General features: G+C 37.4%; 1 protein-coding gene and 1 pseudogene across 3 annotated transcripts in view; one reads left to right on the forward strand and one right to left on the reverse strand.

Moving 5' to 3' along the window:
- Positions 1 to 14922, forward strand: part of LOC103551339 (large ribosomal subunit protein eL31-like) — a 63848-nt pseudogene extending 48926 nt beyond the window's left edge.
- The window catches only part of DIAPH3 (diaphanous related formin 3), a 484563-nt gene that overhangs the window by 50685 nt on the left and 418951 nt on the right, over positions 1 to 14927 (reverse strand). The window lies entirely within an intron of this gene.

The following is a 14927-nucleotide window of genomic DNA, read 5'->3' on the forward strand; positions in this document are numbered from 1 at the left end:
ATTAATAGAACTAGAATCCAGCCTACCTCCATCAAGGACTAACATTATGTATGCACTGTGCAGCGTGATCTGGGATGGGGAAGAGGTGGGAGTAGAGACTTCATTCAGTATGCAAAGGGAAGCCATCAACAATCTTGAAGCAGTGGAATGAGGTGATCAGATGTGTCTTAGGTAGAAAAATTGGGTGGTAGTATTGGATGGACTAAAGTGCGTTAAGACTTGAGGAAGGAAGAGCAGTTGGTGAGCTCTTAGAATTAACAGAGATGCTTTTTTGATGGCAGAGCCAGCCACCCATATGGTCCCCTGACCTAGTTCTGGTCACTAAGACTTAAAAAGTCTGTTTAAGGACTTTTGAGAAAGATTTTCCTTCTTGAAAACAGAGACTCAAGAGAAGAGAGCCCTTCCCCAGACCCAGATGTCTTTGGGCATGGCTGTGAGTGGGTGAGATGTCAGTTATCTTGCAAGCCTGAGTCCATGAGCTCAAGAACAGTAGCCACAGAGAGCACAGAGGAAGGTTAAAAAGAATCCAAATCTCTGATGACATCATTGCGCCCTGAATGAAAACTGGAAATAAGTTTTACTTAAAAGAAAACAAATGTCTAGATCTTAAACCTCTGTTCATAACTTTACCTCTTTTCTTGTCCTTTTTCCTCTAACAAAATGCTACATCCTCAACTCTACTTTCATAGTGTGTCTTCCACTCATTTGTCTATGCCAGTAAGGATGCTCCAACTTCAAGTGACAGATTGCTTATTAAAATGCCTTAAAGAAGAGGTGCATTTATTATCTCACTTATCAAGAAATCTAAGCTTTTTTGTCTTTTTGAGGTGGCTGACTGGGGCCCTCAGGGAACTGGCAGGGAGTATGGAGAGCATGCAATACCATTTTCTAGCATGTAATATACAGCTCAATTTTATAAGAAAACTATTCTGGGGGAACAAAAGTAACTATTCTATCCATCCAAAATTAAAAAGTCACCAGTCAACACCCTCGCCAAACATAAGGAAGTAGGGAGATGAATGATGAGGGGGTAATACTGAAATAATTGTTAGTCTTTTAACCAAAACGTCTTATAAATTGAGATGCTTATTATTTGCTAGGAAGTAGGGCAGATCCTCTATTTCCCCTTTACCTATCTACATGTGGCATATGGTTGTCTTCCTTTCATCCAACATTGTTACCATTTTTACATAACCACCTATTATCTAGATGTTAATGAGAACACATAATTTTCTCTGTCCTCAAGGAATTATTCAGAATTCACCTTAAGAAGAAGTCACAAATTATCTGCTTAGCAAAGTTCCCAGCACATGGTAGGCAATAAAATATTTGCTTAATGAATCTGTCCTGTAGCATTACATTTTTGAGGGTTCTAAAGAAACTTTGTGAAGGCAAAATCTTCCAGACATGGCATCTGCTTAGAGGACGGGATGAGGAAACAACTCACTAGCAGGTATAATTTTGAGCTTTGGATAGTCTTCATATTAGACACAAAACTGAGTCATTCATGTAAACCTCACTTTCTTCATAACATTCCTGCTCACCAACAAATCTACGTATGCTTGAATCTTACAACTGATAGGAGGTCATTCTGTCATAGAGGAAGTCAGCCATCATTGTACAGAGCTGACTGTTAAAATGTTTTTCTTTAGAGTGAGGCAAAAATCTGTTTCCCAGTTAGCAGAGGAGAAGAAACTCCTATAGCTTGCCCCAATGACAGAACTTTAAGAAAGTAGTGGTGGTTTAATGGAATTAATAGTGACCTAGTGATACAAGACCAGGTGTATCTTTGAACAAGTCCTATAAGCTCTCTGAGACTCATTTTCTCTTTAAGATGAGGACAAGAGTGATGTCAGCATCATGGCAGAGTGAGTTGTTCCCTCTTCCTCTCCCCTCTAAGTAACAACTAGACAGACATTCGTTAACCAATAGAAGATTCCCTACACAGCACAACAGGATGCCTGAGAGATCTGTGCAGCCATACATCTAAAGGTGAGTGGACTGTAACCCTGGGAAGTAGTGGAACTGGGTGAGCGCACCCCTCACCCTACCCGGTGGCAGCAAACCAGGTCGTGGATCCTCAGACGCTGGCCTGGCATGACTGTAAGAGGAGGAAGGGGCAGCCTGGCCTTTGGGAGTGCCCACTGCTGCAGTGGCCCCCTCTGTATGAATGCTCCCCACCGAGTGGTGGCAGCTCAGTCCCAGCACAGGTGCCCCTCCTGCCTAGCACTGCAGCTCAGCTGAGCTATCTGCAAGCATAGCACAGACCCACACAACACAGGGTGCCCCTCTTGCTTAGCACAGCAGCTCAGCTGGTCCCCTGCTGAGTTCAGTGGCCCCATCCACCGAACAAAGAGGCACTTCTTGTGGTGTGTGACCAATCTGTCAAGTGCAGAGGTCCTGCCCAGGTTAGTGCAAACTGTTGAGCAGCTGTGGCCAGCCCACACAAATGCACAGCAGCCTGACCTGCACAAGTACCAGCAGATGGAGTGGGATCAGAAAACACAGCTCCAGCCTGCTGCCACCTGTCCTGGAGTGGTGGCAGGGGGAATCTGCAACCTGATACTACCACAAATGTGCTGGCAAAGAATCAATTCATAAAACACCATGAAGAACTACAGTAATACTTCAGAGAGAAGGAAAATGACAACTCTCCAGAAACCAATCCTAAAGTCACAGAAATTTACAATCTAAATGACAGAGAATTCAAAATAGTTGTCATAAAGAAACTCAACGAGTTACAAGAAAACTCAGAAAGACACTTCAGTGAGCTCAGGAATAAAATTAATGAGCAGAAGGAATACTTCACCAAAGAGACTGAAGCTCTAAAAAAAAAAAAAGAAAAGAAACAGAAATCCTGGACATGAAAACAGAATTAATGAGATAAAAAAATAATGTAGAAACCATAAAAAATAGCGTTGATGTTATGGACAATAGAATTAGTGAATTAGAGGATAGGAATATAGAAATGCTTCAGGTGAAGGAGAAGAGGGAACTAAGATTTAAAAAAAAAGGAAGAAATTCATCAAGAAATATCTGACTCATCTAGGAAAAGCAAGATAAGGATTATAGGTATTCCAAGGGGAGAAGAGAAGGAGAAAGGAGCAGAGAGCTTGTTCAAGAAATAATAGCAGAGGGGCTGGCCCCATGGCCAAGTGGTTAAGGTTGTGTGCTCTGCTTCAGCAGCCCAGGGTTTCACCAGTTAGGATACTGAGTGTGGACCTAGCAATGCTCATCAAACCATGCTGAGGTGGTATCCCACTTGGCAGAACTAGAGGACCTACAACTAGAATATACAACTATGTACTGGAGGTCTTTGGAGAGAAGACGACGAAAAAAGAAGAAAAAGAAAAAGGAAAAGAAAGAAATAATAGCTGAGAACTTCCAAAACCTGGGGAAGAAACTGGATTTTCAAGTATATGAAGTCAATAGAACTCCTAACTACATCAATGCAAAAGGACCCTCTCCAAGGCATGCTATCAAAAGTGGCAAAAGTCAATGACAAAGAAAAAAATATTAAGGGCAGCAAGGCAGAAGAAAATAACCTTCAAAGGAACCTCTATCAGGCTTCCAGTAGATTTCTCAGCAGAAATCTTACAGGCTAGGAGAGAATGGAATGATGCACTGAAAATAAGGAAGGACAAATACTTCAGCCAAGAATACTTTATCCAGTGAAACTATCCTTCAGAGATGATGGAGAAATAAAAGCTTTCCCAGATAAACACAAGCTGAGGGACTTCATCACCACTAGACCAGCCTTACAAGAAATGATGAAGGAAGTGCTCCTACCTGAAACAAAAAAGGCAAAGACTTACAAAGTTTTGAGCATGGAAATAGACAAAATTAGAAAATTGCACCTCTCTATCAGAACAGGTTAGCAAAAAATTCTAAAAGATAAAGGGACGGAAAACATCAAAAAAACCCTATAAACACTTCAATTTAGTTACAAATTCACAACACAAAACAGAATAATTTATAACAACAATAACTCAGAAGGGGAAGAGGAGGGGATAGAACATGCTTAGGCTAATGGAGATAAGAGTCTATCAGAAAACGGACTATGAGATCTTTTATTCAAACCTCACAGTAACCACTAAACAAAAAATCAGAACAGAGCCACAAATCAAAAGTAGAGAAAACTACTACAGGAAACCATGAAACAGAAATAGCAGTCAGAATTACAAGGGAAGAGAAACAATGGAAATACAGAACAACTGGAAAACAAGAGATAAAATGGCAGTATTAAGCCCTTTAGATATATCAGTCATCACTCGAAATGTAAATGGATTGAATTCTCCAATCAAAAGACACAAGAGTGGCTAGATGGATTAAAAAGCAAGAACCCAACAATATGCTGTCTCCAGGAAACACATCTCAACTCTAAAGACAAATATAGGCTCAGAGTGAAGGGAGAGAAGATGATACTCCAAGCAAATGGCAAATAAAAGAAAGCAAGTGTTGCTATACTTATATCAGACAAAGCAGACTTCAAGATAAAAAAGACAATGAGAGACAAAGAGAGGTAGTATAAAATGATAAAAGGGACATTCCACCGAGAGGACATAACACTTATGAATATATATGTACGTAACACAGAAGCACCAGAGTACATTAAGCAACTATTAACAGACCTAAAGGGAGAAACTGACAGCAACACAATAATAGGAGGGGACCTCAACACACCACTTACATCAATGGATAGATTATCCAGACAAAAAGTCAACAAGGAGATAGCAGAATTAAATGAAAAACTGGACCAGATGAACTTAATAGATATATAGAGAGCACTCCATCTAAAAATAGCAGAATATACATTCTTCTCAAGCACACAAGGAACATTGCCAAGGATAGAAGGCAAATCTCAACAAATTTAAGAAGATTGAAGTTATATCTACTATCTTTTCCAACCATAATGAAACTAGAAATCAACTACAAGAAAAAAGCTGGGAAAGGAACAAAAATGTGGAGACTAAACAACATGCTACTGAATAACCAATGGGTCACTGAAGAAATTAAGGGAGAAATCAAAAGATATTTGGAGACAAATGAGAATGAAAACACCATACCAACTCATATGAAATGCAGCAAAAGTGGTCCTAAGAGGGCAATTTAGAGTAATACATGCCTATCTCAACAAAGAAGAAAAATTACAAATAAGTAATCTTAAACCACACCTAACAGAACTAGAAAAGGAAGAACAAACAAAGCCCAAAGTCAGTAGAAGGGGGGAAATAACAAAAATTAGAGCAGAAAAAAAGGAAATAAAGACTAAGAAAAAAAAAAAAAGGATCAATGAAACTAAGAGCTGGTTCTCTGAGAAGATAAACAAAATTGACAAACCTTAGCCAGATTCACTAAGAAAAAAAAGAGAGAAAGCTCAAGAAAATAAAAATAAAAATGAAAGTGGAGAAATTACAATGGATACCACAGAAACAGAAAAGATTACAAGAGAATACTATGAAAAACTATATGTCAACAAATTGGATAACATAGAAGAAATGGATAAATTCTTAGACTTATACAACCTCCCAAAACTGAGTGAAGAAGAAATAGAGAATCTGAATAGACCAATAACAAGAATAGAGAGGAACAGCAATAAAAACCTTACAAAAAACAAAAGGCCAGGACCAGATGCCTTGCCTGGAGAACTCTACCAAACATTCAAAGAAGAGTTAATACCTATCCTTCTCAAAGTATTCTGAATAACTGAAGACAATGTAACACCTCCTAACTCATTCCATGAGGCCAACATTATACTGATGCCAAAGCCAGACAAGGACAATGCAAAGAAGAAAAATTACAGGCTAACATCACTGATGAATGTAGACGCAAAACTCTTCAACAAAATATTGGCAAATCACATACAGCAATTCTTTAAAAAGATTATACACCATGATCAATTGGGATTTATAGCAGGGACACTTCAATATATGCAAATAAAAGTGATGTACCACATTAACAAAATAAGGAATAAAAATTACATGATGGGGCCGGCCTGGTGGCACAGCGGTTAAGTTCGCACGTTCCACTTCTTGGTGGCCTGGGGTTTGCTGGTTCGGATCCCAGGTGCAGAGATGGCATCACTTGGCACACCATGCTGTTGTAGGTGTCCCACATTTAAAGTAGAGGAAGAGGGGCATGGATGTCAGCTCAGGGCCAGGCTTCCTCAGCAAAAGGAGGAGGACTGGCAGTAGTTAGCTCGGGGCTAATACTCCTCAAAAAAAAATAAATTACATGATCATCTCAATAGATGCAGAGAAAGCATTTAACAAGAACCAACATCCATTTACGATAAAACTCCCAATAAAATGGGTATAGAAGGAAAGTACTTCAACACAATAAAGGCCATATGTGACAAATTCACAGCCAACATCATACTTAATGGTGAAAAGGAGAACAGGAACAAGACAAGAGTGCCCACTCTTGCCACTCCTATTCAACATAGAACTGGAGGTGTTGGCCAAAGTAATTAGACAAGAAAAAGAAATAAAAGGAGTCCAAATTGGAAAGGAAGAAGCAAAACTCGCAGTTTGTGGACAACATTGAGTCTACATATAAAAACCTTAAAGAATCCACCAGAAAGCTATTAGAAATAATCAACAAGTACAGCAAAGTTGCCGGGTACAAAATCAACTTACAAAACTCAGTTGCATTTCTGTACGCTAACAAGGAACTGGCAGAAAGAGAACTCAAGAATACAATCCTATTTACAATTGCAACAAAAAGAATAAAATATCTAGGAATAAATTTAACCAAGGAGGTGAAAGACCTATACAATGAAAACTATAAGACATTATTGAAAGAAATCAAAGAAGACTTAAAGAAATGGAAAGATATTCCATGCTCATGGATTGGAAGAATAAACATTGTTAAAATGTCCATATTACTTAAAGCAATCTACAGATTCAACGCAATCCAAATCAGAATCCCAATGCATTTTTTCACGGAAATAGAACAAAAAGTCCTAAAACTTATATAGAATAACAAAAGACCCAAAATGTCCATAGCAATCCTGAGAAAAAAGAACAAAGCTGGAGGTATCAAACTCCCTGATTTCAAAATATACGACAAAGTTATAGTAATCAAAACAGGATGGTACTGGCACAAAAACAGACACACACAGATCAATGGAACAGAATTGAAAGCCCAGAAATAAAACCACACATCTGTGAACAGCTAACATTCAACAAAGGAGCCAAGAACATACAATGGAGAAAGGAAAGTCTCTTCAATAAATTTATTTCAATATTCAATAAATTCAATAAATAGTTCATTAAATGTTGGGAAAACTGGACAGCCACATGGAAAAGAATGAAAGTAGACCATTATCTTACACCATCCACAAAAATTAACTCAGAATGGATTAAAGACTTGAATAGAAGACCTGAAACCATAAAACTCCTAGAGGAAAATATACGCAGTACACTGACATTGGTCTTAGCAGCATCTTTTCTAATACCCTGTCTACTCAGGCAAGGGAAACAAAAGAAAAAATAAACAAATAGGACTACATCAGACTAAAAAGCTTCTGCAAGGCAAAGGAAACCAGGAACAAAACAAAGACAACCCACCAACTGGGAGGAAATGTTTGCAAGTCATGTATCTGACAGGTGGTTAATTTCCAAAACATATAAAGAACTCATACAACTCAACAACAAAAAAACAACTCAATCAAAAAATGGGCAGAGGTTATGAACAGACATGTTTCCAGAGAAGATATACAGACAGTCAATAGGGACATGAAAAGATGTTCAACATCACTAATTATTAGGCAAATGCAAATCAAAACTACAATGAGATAGCACCTTACACCTGTCAGAATAGCTATAATCACCAAAACAAAAAATAACAAATGTTGGAGAGGATGTGGAGAAAGGGAACCCTCGTGTACTGCTGATAGGGATGCAAACTGGTGCAGCCACTATGGAAAACAGTATGGAGATTTCTCAAAATATTAAAAATAGAAATACTGTATGATCCAGCTATCTCACTAATTGGTATTTATCCAAAGAACATGAAATCAACAATTCAAAGAGATTTATGCACCCCTATGTTCACTGCAGCATTATTCAAAATAGCCAAGACGTGGAAGCAATCCAGTGCCCATCAATGGCTGATTGGATAAAGAAGGTGTGGTATATATACACAACAGAATACTACTCAGCCATAGAAAAAGACAAAATTGTCCCATTTGCAAGCACGTGGATGGACCTTAAGGGTATTACATTAAGCAAAGTAAGCCAGACAGAAAAAGACAAACACGATATGATTTCACTCATATGTGGAAGATAAACCACGGACAAAGAGAACAGATTAGTGGTTACCAGAGGGGAAAGGGAGTGGGGGGGGGGGTGAAAAGGGTAAAGGGGCACATATGTATGGCGACAGATAAAAAATAGACTATTGGTGATGAGCACAATTAAATCTATACAGAGACTGATAAATAATAATGTACACCTGAAATTACACAATGTTATAAACCAATATGAACTCAATAAAATAACTTAAAAAAAAAAAGAAGAATGAAAAGCAAAGCTTCCTGAGCCAAAATCAAAGCTGAATACACAGATGGAAAAGATTTACCAAGTTATGTAAGTAAAAGAAGGAATATTGAAATCTCTCACCACAGGTGTATTTCTCATTATTTATTCTTATTCTTATATTCTTATAATAGATTTTACTCTATTTATTTGGATACAAAATTACTTTGTGCCTAAGAGTTGTTGAAATTATAAAAAAAGAAAGATGAGGACGATAATCTTCACCTGCCACATTTATTGCGAGAAGTAAATGAGGTATGTAAGTGAAAGTACACAGTGCTCACTTGCACATAAACATTTTTAAAAGTGTGCAAGAAGACAATGATATCACTGAGCACATAAAGATTGCCCTTTGTAAAAGGATGAGAGTAAGTTGCAAAAAACAACATTTTAAAATGGACTGGCCATATTAATGTTAATTACATTTAAAATCTTAATGCACAAATGTCATTTAACAGATTTCCTCAGTTATATTCATGATTCTATCTTTCTTACATTCACAGGAATAATGCTGGGTTTGGGCATCCAAGAAATGTTCATTCAAAAGAGATGATAATGATGATGATGTCGACAGGAAAAATACAGGTACCTCTCGTAGAGATGTGCTCTGTGCCAGGCAACATACTACACCCTTCACATCTGAATAGCTTCAAGTGCTCATAAAAACCATCTGAAGTAGATATTATCATCTCCATTTACAAATATGAAACTGAACCTAAGCTAGCTTAAATAACTCAAAAAAGGCCACACTATAAGTGGCTGAGACTGGATTTGAAAGCTGGTCTTTAATGTTATACTCCCTCTATTAAGTTCCTTAATATATAAAATGAGTGGGTTTGACAGAATTATTAAAAAAAAAATTCACTCATTAAAGTCTGTTTTAAATGAGATTAACTATCTACCAACAGGGGAATACTTGAGTATTTTGCAGTGCACTTTATTACATCAGCCCGTCTTTATGATGACTGTGACTACAGTGAAGGTGTGCGTATTAAGAAAATAAAAAGTAATAATAATAAAAAAATTCTAAATTTAATTTTATTCTGTAAAAATTTGTACACTGTGGTAAAATCACCAAATGCAGCAGAAGCAGAGAACGATATATATCAAGCACATACTTACTATGTTCAAAACACTGACAGAATATATTCAAAAGATCTGCAATGTAAGAGTCCAGGAGGGTTGAAATTTTAAATAGGAATCAAAATATAGGCCTGACAAGGGCTGGTATAATTTTAGAAAAAATAGAAAACCTAGTAAGTTAACAATTACCTTAGAACTACTCTGAGTTCATGAAACAATTAAAAGAAATCTTGTCATTAAAATGTTAAGAATTTAGGAGAAAAAAAAAAGTCTCTTCCACAAACAGTGCTGGGAAAACTGGAAAGCCACATGTAAAAGAATGAAAATTGACCATTCTTTTTCACCATTCACAAAAATGAACTCAAAATGGATCAAAGACCTAAAGATTAGACTTGAAACACTAAGTCTTCTAGAAGAGAATATAGGCAGTACACTCTGACATCAGTATCAAAAGAATCTTTTCGGACACCATAACCCCTCAGACGAGGGAAACAATAGAAAGAATAAACAAATGGGACTTCATCAGACTAAAGAGCTTCTTCAAGGCAAGGTAAAACAGGATTGAAACAAAAAAACAACCCACTAGTTGGGAAAAAATATTTACAAGTTATTTATCTGACAAAGGGTTAATCTCCATAATATATAAGGAATCCACACAGCTCAACAACAAAAAATCAAACAACCTATCAAAAAATGGGCAGGGGACGTGAACAGACATTTCTCCAAAGAAGATATACGGATGGCCAATAGACACACGAAAAGATGCTCATCATCACTAATCATCAGGGAAATGCAAATCAAAACTACACTAAGATATCACCTTACACCTGTTAGAATGGCAAAAATATCCAAAACAAAAAGTGACGAATGTTGGAGAGGTTGTGGAGAAAAAGGAACCCTTATACACTGCTGGTGGGAATGCAAACTGGTGCAGCCACTATGGAAAACAGTATGGAGATTTCTCAAAAAATTAAAAATAGAAATACCTTATGACCCAGCCATCCCACTAGTGGGTATCTATCCAAAGAACTTGAAATCAGCAATTCTAAAAGTCCCATGCACCCCTACTTTCACTGCAGCATTATTTACAATAGCCAAGGCATGGAAGCAACCTAAGTGCCCATCAAGTGATGATTGGATAAAGAAGATATGGTATATATATTCAATGGAATACTACTCAGCCATAAAAAAGGATAAAATCGTCCTATTCACAACAACATGGATGGACCTCAAGGGTATTATGTTAAATGAAATGAGCCAGATAGAGAAAGAAGAACTCTGTATGACTCCACTCATAGGTGGAAGTTAAACATATAGACAAAGAGAACTGATTGGTGGTTACCAGAGGAAAGGGGGGTGGGGGGAGGGCACAAAGGGTGAAGTGGTGCACCTACAACATGACTAACAATAATGTACAACTGAAATTTCATAAGGTTGTAAACTATCATAATCTTAATAAAAAGTTTTAAAAAAAAGTTAAGAGTTTATAATCTATTGGCACAATTTTTCAATTTTCAAACTATATGCCTTGATTTAAGCTGTAAGCACTTCGAGTATTTTTACGTAGTTTCTCAGGGACCTGCTAACAGTCTGCACAGAGGGTGGCCATGTGTTAGCCAGTCGCCTTCAGTGCCATCCAGTGATGGCAGGAACTTGCAGCCTCTACCATGGTGTCTAGCTCCAAGTCCTGCATTAATTTGTTACCAAACAGCCCAGTCTTCCTGGTCCAACCAAGGCCAAGTGTGCAATCTGACCAGTTACTTAGAGCCTTTAGGAAAAAATCTTACTTTCCGACTAAGCGCCTATTATTAGGTTACAAATGAATATTATACATGAAAAATAATGTATTTATAGAACCAAAAAATCTTATGATTAGATTGTTTTTAGTTACTTACGCAAGACAAACATAGGTGACTTTTCCACATAACCACAAACCCACCTCAACACTGCTGCCATTGATTTGGTAGCAACCAAGAAAACTGTAGGTATAGGAGGATAAATCTTCCAAACTGCTAGCTTTGGAGTTCAAATGTAAAAAACCAATTATTAAAATGGATAATCCCATATATCACTAATCATATTGAACTTTTTATTTCTAATCATCTCTAAAGAGATTACTAAACACACAACATGGAAATTTACAATAGAAAGAAAGAAAAATCAATAGTTCCTGAACTGGTATATACCAGGGACTAGCCAGGTCCTTTTATATATTAATTTGTTTTTAGACTCAGAATAACATTTCATGTGGTTGGAACTGTTATTCCAGTTTATGGTGAGGAAACAGCCTTAAAGGCCAAGGTCATGCTGTTGGCTACCTTCCTGACACCATGCTGCCTGTGATGAGGAAAAAACTCATACTGAACTTTCCTCCCTTTAAAAAGAATATCAGAGAACATAAACAACCCTAATAAGGTCCTAAACCCTTAGAGAAGGTACTATGGGATGTCCTTGTAATTACAAGCTAAATTCCTCTTGTTCTGAAATCTATTTGAATAGCTCAAAAAGAAAATCAAATCTGTTTAGCACTTGACAATCCATTCAAATTTTCAGAAACAATGATAGTGTTTTATTCCAGGAAAGGCATTATAAACACCAAAGTATTACTGGCCTAAATAAAACAGACTACCTAATCCTATTTATAGCTACTGAATAGGAACTGTTTAATGAATGAGCTTACTGTGATGTGCCTTTTAATGTGATCCTAGGCAGAAAGGAGATTGCCATAAGCAAATTTCCAAAGTCAAATGATAATGTCTTCCAGTAACATCTCTTAAAAATAAACACTTATAGGGGACCAGCCCTGTGGCCGAGTGGTTAAAGTTCCATGCCCTCCAGTTTGGCGACCTGTGTTCACGGGTTTGGATCCTGGGTGCAGACCTACTCCACTCATCAGCCATGCTGTGGAGGCATCCCACATACAAAGCAGAGGAAGACTGGCACAGATGTTAGCTCAGGGCTAATCTTCCTCAAGCAAAAAAAAAAAAAAAAAGAGGAGGATTGGCAACAGATAGCTCAGGGTGAATAGTTCTCACAAAATAAATAAACAAATACATATCAGTGCATATACTATATAGTATGTGTAATTGAGATTTTTGATGGTGAAATGCTGAGAAAGGCAGAAAAAAGTAATATTTTTTAAAAAAGTAATTGTTATTTGCTAAATCCTTTTGGTAGGCTATATTCCAACACAGTAGCACTTTGAGTTGGTTTTCAATTATGAAAAAGATTAGAGAGGAAATGGAACCACTATCTCAAAAAGATATCTGCCTTCCCATGTTCACTGCAGCATTATTCACAATAGCCAAGGTATGGAAACAACCTAAGTGCCCATCAATGCATGACTGTATCAAGAAAATAATGTGCTCTACACATATGTATGTGTATATATAACGGAATATTATTCAGCCTTAAAAAAGAAGGAAATCTTGCCATTGGCGACAATATGGATGAACCTGGAGGACACAATGCTAAGTGAAATAAGCCAGACAGAGAAAGACAAATGGTAACACTTATATGTGGGATCTAAAAAAGAAGAAAAAAAAAACAAAAATCAAAGTCATAAAAACAGAGAGGAGAAAAGTGGTTGCTAGGGTCTGGGGGGAAGGGAAATGGGGAGATGTTGGTAAAAGGGTAGAAACTTTCAGCTGTAACATGAATAAGCTCTGAGGACATAAAGTATAACATGGTGACTATAGTTGATAACATTGTATTGTATCATTGAAATCTGCTAAGAGAATAAATGTTAAATGCTATTGCCAAAAAAAAAAAAAAATTTTAAAAAGGTAAATATGTGAGGTATTGGATATATTAATTAACTTAATGGGAGCAATTCTCTCACAATGTGTATGTAGATCAAATCATCACGTTGTACACTTTAAATATCTTACAATTTTATTTGTTAATTATACTTCAATAAAGCTGAAAAAATAAGATTATAGTTTTTCATATGTTTTATTAAGGTTTCTGTGAGAAGTAATAGATATTTCACATTTCTATATTTTAGTGGCAGTGCCACCTCAAAAAAAGCTTTTTTTCCCCCAACTCTAAAAGTAATTTATAGAAAATATATTCAGAATCCAAGCCTGAAATAAGTAGACTGTAATGACCACCGATAGTCCATTTCTCTCCCTGAGATTTAGCTCAGAGTCTGCCTCTGATACAGAAATGCACCTTTCTAAAAAGCCCTCACAGTTTTATTCAGCACAAAAAACAGTAGACTGCTCTTTTCTATGACACCCCATATAATGCCTTCCTTCCAGAATATTTCTTTCCCTTGAAATTAAGCCATAAAATAAAATGTCTTGCTTGAAACACAGTGTATCAGTGAAGTGAGACACACATACCTGTGCAATTTGAGCTGAAATGCAGCATCATAGAGCCACATTTTTACTCAAGGAAGATAACTGTCAAAAATGATATTTAATATCAGTTCTATTTCATATTTCTAGGTAAAATTTTAGTTAACAGATAAGACATTATGATTTAATGAAGAATCAATTAACTTGCAAGCTATGATACATAGAGGATATGAAGAAAGGTTGGCCCTAGGCAAAAAGGTGAAATAAGTGAACTGCCTTTGGCCGCTGTTGTCCCTGGTGACATTCCATTCCGGGCAATACTTTCTCTCAAGCTGCTCATGGCCTATCTAGCACAGGCACTTCATTAACATGAAGTCCCCTGTGATCTGTACTTCTCCCTCAATCTCTTCTCCTTGGTGTTGGGGAAAGCTCTTTATAGAGCCATGCCTTTTGGCTCTTGTTGACTTCTTTCTCCTCCTCAAGCTATAGAAATGACAGATGACTCTCCAGCAGCCACACTGGACCAAGAGGCAGCCTTGAGATTAGAAGCTAAAGAATAAAGATGGTAAACATAAAGACAGGAGGAGACACTCCCTCCCCTTTGTTTTTTCCAAGCTGGGCCTGGCAGAACGGCTCCTGTGAAGAAGGGTGGCGAGAAGGCCTGCCATCAACGAGATGGGGACCAGAGAATACATCATCAACATGCACAAGCTCAGCCATGGAGTGGGCTTCAAAAAGCATGCCCCATAGGCTTTCAAAGAAATTGGAAATTTGCCATGAAGAAGACAGGAACTTCAGAAGTATGCATTGACACCAGGCTCAACAAAGCTGCCTGGGCCAAAGGAATAAGGAATGCCCCATACCATATCCATGTGTGGTTGTCCAGAAAATGTAATGACGATGAAGATTCACCAAACAGACTCTATATGTTGGTTACCTATGTACCTGTCACCACCTTCAAAAATCTACAGTCAATGTGGATGAGAGCTAGCCACTGATTGTC

This window comes from Equus przewalskii, chromosome 16 (genome assembly GCF_037783145.1).
Source record: "Equus przewalskii isolate Varuska chromosome 16, EquPr2, whole genome shotgun sequence".
NCBI lineage: Eukaryota > Metazoa > Chordata > Mammalia > Perissodactyla > Equidae > Equus > Equus przewalskii.